This window comes from Oreochromis aureus, linkage group 3 (genome assembly GCF_013358895.1).
Source record: "Oreochromis aureus strain Israel breed Guangdong linkage group 3, ZZ_aureus, whole genome shotgun sequence".
NCBI lineage: Eukaryota > Metazoa > Chordata > Actinopteri > Cichliformes > Cichlidae > Oreochromis > Oreochromis aureus.
Genome location: NC_052944.1, coordinates 40,001,085 through 40,007,140, shown reverse-complemented (window position 1 = coordinate 40,007,140; position 6,056 = coordinate 40,001,085). Strand labels below are relative to the sequence as shown.

General features: G+C 41.3%; 1 pseudogene; it reads right to left on the bottom strand.

Moving 5' to 3' along the window:
- Positions 1–273: 273 nt before the first annotated feature.
- On the bottom strand, positions 274–1,918 carry LOC120439344 (annotated as a pseudogene).
- Positions 1,919–6,056: the final 4,138 nt, after the last annotated feature.

Below are 6,056 nucleotides of genomic sequence, written 5' to 3'. Positions count from 1 at the left end.
TTGAAGGACTTTCTTGTGATTTCATGTTTAGTGTCACATTAAGGTGGACACATCTTCCTGTACTCTGCACTTTATGGTTTGTTATCTGTTGTTCTGTTACGCACAGTGAATTATTATAACGTGTTAAAATTGCAATAAATGTGTCTCACACCACTGCACTCTACAGCTGTGCTGTAAATTATTATCTCTTTATGTCCATACGCAATCTTTCTTTTCAGACTGTACTAATATACAGTGTCAGAACCAATACAAATAAAGTAAGTGTTGCACAAGTCATTCATCAGGACTGTCTTTATTTATAACTGACAAGTTTTACATGTTACTATCGAAGCTTACAGGACAAAGGCAAAATAATATACCGTTGTGCATTATTATTTCATTTTGTTAAAAACATAGCTGCACAACAAAACAAGACCAAATTGGAAAACAGTTATTCATCACTTGCTTGCTTTACAACAACACTTGGGCACATGTTTGTGAGCGCACATGATACAGCAACTATCTTATCCAGCAAAGTCATGTTCTCACCTTCGCATGGCACCACAAAACCTAGACGGATGGTGTCGTTTAGGATAGTGTACTTGGACCGTAGACAGCCTATAACACGTTCAACATGGATCCTGACATGTGCCAGTTTTCGTGTGTCCTCCACATCTTTTGCTTGTAGCTGACTGCGACCCCGTGTAAATGCTGGAATTTTTAAAGTGGCACCCATTAAGGCAACACTTTCCCTGATATCAAAACCCCGGTCTGCGAGCACTATGTCCCCGGGTGAAAGCTTCTGTAAAAAGCCAGAAGTTTCCGCTATTCGTTTATCACTTGTACGCCTCCCCATCCTTTAGAAATGAAAGAGATGGTCCCCTGTGGTGTGATCCCAATGAGATATTTCATTGTGTGTCTACTTTTGTATGTTGAATATGTCTCCGCCATGGCACGTAAATTTTGTGCCCTCTCTATGAACAGTTCAAAACAGTCAATAATAACTGTCACCCGGTCACCAAACATCTCTACATACTGGTGTGGCATACTGGCCTGTATGCAATGTCTTCCAGGCCAGTGCACCAATGGACTCAGGTGAGCGTACAACACATTTACAGTAATGTTAAACACAGTGGAAGTGGTTGTCCGGCTAATATCAAAGAGGTGTGCAATATGTGCAATCGGAAGGTTGAGTCTTAAACGCATGAGAGTTAGCAAGAGCATCTGAAACTGGGAAATTTTCCTGTCAGTGTCTGGCAAGCTCGGGCTGATTTGTTGTAGCACCCCCATTAGTAAAGCAAAAGAAGGCAGCCCTGTGTAGAATTTAACTTTAGAGTTCTCGTCTTTCAAGAATTCCATGTCTAATTTCTTTTTGGACAGTTCTTTTTTTAACACTAGGTTTTCTTCTTGAAGGTGTGCTATTTCTTGTAACCTTTGAGAACACATTTTACACTCCTGCAGATCTTCATCCTGGTGCTTTGGATTTATCTGCTGTGGTTGGCTCTCAGCTGTAGTTTCCGTAGTGACTGGTGCTGAAAGACATACATGCACACAGACAAAGACAAGATCATTGAAAGTGCAAAAATAAGACAGTGCTTAATGTGGAAAAAGTGGTATTTATTTATGTACATTGACAATTTTACCTGGATGGATTTCACCTGCATGAGCTGTCTCTGCCCCAGAGGAACGCGGGCCTTTTTCGTGGCTGTTTTGATTTCGATCTCTGTTTTAACCGATCAAATCTAGCAGTGGTAGAAGCTTTAACTTCTGTGTGGCCCAGTTTGAGAGAGGGTGCCCAGTCTGGATCGCATTCCAGCATTTCGTAGGCTGGTTTGCCTACAAAATACAGCAAACATTACACAGAGCCACAATAAACAAAGGAGCATAGCGTGATGATTTCTGTTCAGCGCCATATAAGACGTATTAAATACCACAAAACACTTACCGTTGTGGAAATGCTTGGAGCAGACTAACATGTGAGGTGGAGTGTTTTCGAACGTATATTAGGTCTTCTGATAGCGGCAATCCAGGCCATCCGTCGCCTCTTCGTGACTTCGGAGACATGGCTTGGAGAATTTCTCTTCCACGCCGGAACCGATAAAACCAAACGCATTTCCGTCGACTTCACGCCGCTGTCGTTCTCCGGCTTGTGCAGTTAATAATACAACAGGTTCTTGGCATTTTTGTTTGTTTTTTATCGCTGTGTAACTTATTTCAATTGAAAGCCTGCGTGCGCTAGTACCTCTTGCCTTGGGTTCCCACAATCCTTTGCGGTTTTACCCCTCAATGACGTCACATTTTCAATCTCTATATGTCAGGTTGGGTATCAGACGCCACCTCTCTGGGGACATCTCAGGCCCTCCAAGGTTTGAGGCCCATCTCCCCCACCACTTCCCTGCCGGTGGCAGACGCCCTCAGACATCGGTGCATTGGTGGTTCTTTGTGTCCGGGGTGGGCGCCCAGGTACCCACCGGCTCACTCCTGGGCGGCTGCTTATCGGAGCATGGAGCCTGGGGCTCGCTCGGGCCACTGGGATGGGGTGCCTCGGCCTCTCGCCCGGGGCTCGGTCACTCAGGCACAGCTGGCTGCCGGCGGAGCTCACGGGCACGCCACTGCAACCCCCTGGCTTCTGCCCGCGGCTGCTGAGTGACCCCTCATCTGGGACTCTCCTCGGCTCTTTCTGGGATAGTGGCGTGGCTGCCCCTCTGTTGGTCTTCCTTGGTCTCTTGTGTTCTGGGGGCCTCTGGATGTCTGGAGTTTTGATCTCCTCCATACCTGCTTCATGCCCTGGAGGTCGGGGCAGTGGCCCCCCACACCCTCTAGCAGATCATTACATGAAGGAACCTTTTAAAAACAAGCGCGTTCATGCTCACAGGTGTACACACGGGTGATCACACACACAAATTACACCCTTTTGGGCTCCTACCTCAAAGAACACTGTGCGCTGTCGATCTCACGTGCCGCACAATAATGTTTAATATTTAGTATTTACTGTCATATTCCCATATATCATTGTGATCTTGTTTATTACTCTTGTCTTCTTCTGCTTGCTTTCTTTTTTCTTTCTCAACAGGTGATCCAGGTGATCGATATATATATATTTTTTTGTCTGCTTATTCTGTTGGTTTTTGTTTTTTGCCCTTTTTCCCCGTCCCTCTTCTCAGGTTTTTTTTTTCTTTCCCTCTTTCTTTCTCCCCTTTCTTTCCACCAGTCAAGTCTGTCCCGTATTCAGCAAGTGAAAATAAAATAAACAATAAAAGGTGAATCAGATGGACCATTACGGCAAGGCTGGGATGGTCCATTTGGTAAAGTAAATCCGTTGGGCATCTTTCTTCGCCTTTAGACAATAATTCTGATGGCAAAAGAACCAAACGGGACAGGTTAAAAAAAACAAAAAACAAAAAAAAAACTGTGAAGAGTATTTACTTTATTCCCACCTCGTGCTGCCACAAACGTGGCGTTTGTTGACAGGGTATACTCTTTAAAAACAGAGACGTGTGTTCCTTTGTTTGTTTGTTTTATTATCTGGTGTAACATAAACTGTTTTTTTTTTGTTTTTTTTATTTTGTACAGGATAAAAGCAAAGCAGCAGCTAATTTGGTGTGGGATTCCACAGCTGTGTTACAGAGATGGAGGAAGAGTTACAGGAACTCAGGGACTTGATTGCGCAGCTAAAAGCAGACAATGGCTGTGTCCCAATTCAGGGTCTGCATGCTTGAAGTATGCGCACTACGCGTACTACATACGGTGCGTACTATAAGTACGAGAAGTGCGGAAGTGAGAGGCTTGTGAAATGGGACGGTCTAGCCTTCGTCGTGCTGCTCAGGTTGCCTAGCAACCATGATACTAACCGCGAGAAACGTGTCATACAGCATTGTTTGACAAAAATGAAGGAGAAAAAATGTTTTGTTGGTCATTCATTTTTGTCATGACATCACTTTGATTAGTTGAGTATCTGAGGCTGAGACCACGGGACTGTAAAACATGATTGTTGGGCTTCATTTCTGTACTGAACAGTCAGTTTAAGATTAGTTAGTAAATAACAATTAGCTAATGTTGTTCATGAGATTAAAATCATCTCACTGTGGTAATGTAAATATAATATGTCCAATATTATAGTATTGTCAGATTATTATGATATATGTGTGTATATATATATATATATATATATATATATATATATATATATATATATATATATATATATATATATATATATTATAACGCTCGCAAGAACCAGACGTTTTGATCTCAGTTTGTCCGTTTGTTAGTGACACAGGCAAACAGGCCGTTAACTCCAGGGAGAGTGCTCTCGTACAACACCTCACTCCTGCCCCGCACAGTCACACAACAACAAGGACCCCCCCTCCCCTTCCTGCATGCATTAACTCCCCTTTTTCCTGCAACACAACCAAACATGTATCTTAAAGAAACAACAGCGTGCAGAGGTAACCAACCTGTCACTGTAACATAACATTTAACCATCGTTACACTGCCCCCCAAGCAGTAAGTTCCTCGTCCCCGAGGGAACAACACAGTCTCTGAGGCGGAGGGGTAGTCTACGTTCCCTCCTTGACCTCCTGAGCCCCTGCACTGTAAAATGTAATTCTAGATGTTTGTTATTTCAACATATTATTCTATATCAGTTTGACGATAGATGACTGAAGTTGTTGTTATAACATAGAATTACAAGTTAAAAACGTCCCAATTACACCAAAAAAACCTAACTTGAAAACTCATGTCCAGCTAAATCAGAAACTTATGTGAACTTGACAATGTGGGTAAGTTGAGCACAGCAGGATTCAAAACTGCCTCACGTGACTGCTACCGAGGTGCATCATGGGGAATTGGCAGTTAACGACATGCTCACTTTACTTGGACGTTTTCTAATCGTCTTCTTTGGAATATGCTTTCAAGGTGAGTAACATTGGTTATAACTATAAGGAAAGAGAGCTACAAAAGTTGGAACATGTTTTGAATTTATGGCATGACGTGGGTTTTCTCTTTTACCGAAATGTTTGCTTTAGCTAATGTAACTTTAGCCGACAAGGTCCAGCTTGTGTGTCATGACCAAACTTGACCTAATAAACTGACACATGGCCTTTTTATGGGTTTAATGTGGCACTGACCAAATCACAAGTATTGTGCCGCTAGCTTTAAGGTTTTGCACTCAACCACTGTTGCGATATTAGCAAGCTAACTCAGCTAATTAATAAAGCTTATTTCATATTGTCTCTGTACTTGTAAATTTCTTTCAAGTTCACAGGCTGTTGTATTTTGGTGGAAGTTCATTTTGGCAATATTTCCAATAACTGACTGGGTTCAAAAAGAACTTTTTGGCAGGACTCCGATGCTTGTTGTCATCTGTTTACCCCTATGTAATCACTTAAGTTGTTATTAACTGCTGCATGCTAAGCTGCAAGAGTGCACTGAGGACTGAGACAAAATATGGTCTACAAACCAGCATTATATTAGTTTTTATCAGATAGTCCTCCAGTGTGTTTTTTTGTTGCTTTAATTCTATTGTGCAGTTATTTGTTACCCTGAAATGCTTTATGCTTAACAACAGCTCACTATTTTAACTTATTTTTGAACTCTTGTGACTAGTATGACTAGATTGTGTGAGTTTCCATACTAAAAGAGCTGTAGTGATAAAATAATTGGCATCAGAGACACTGAGTTTTGGCATGGTATACTGCAGAAGTTTTTTTTTTTTTTTTTTTTGCATAATTTACCTTTTAATTAAACTGCATTCCCTGTATTGTAACAAAACTAATATTGTTTATATGTCAGAAAATTAGCAAACATGAATAAATGGCGAAAACAATATAATTATAACATATATTTTTATTTTACTTATTTTAGGTGTGTGAAGCCAAACTTGATGCTGGGGATTTATTTTTGTCAGTGGAGTCAAATGGTAAGTTACAATTTGTGCATTTTGTCATACTGGAAACACCACAGATTATATTGTAACTTAATAGCTCTGTAGAACAAATGATATAAAGATTGTAGTGTCAGGGTACTTCTTAAGAAGTAATATGGCACTATTGATGATCACATGCAGGTGGCATAAA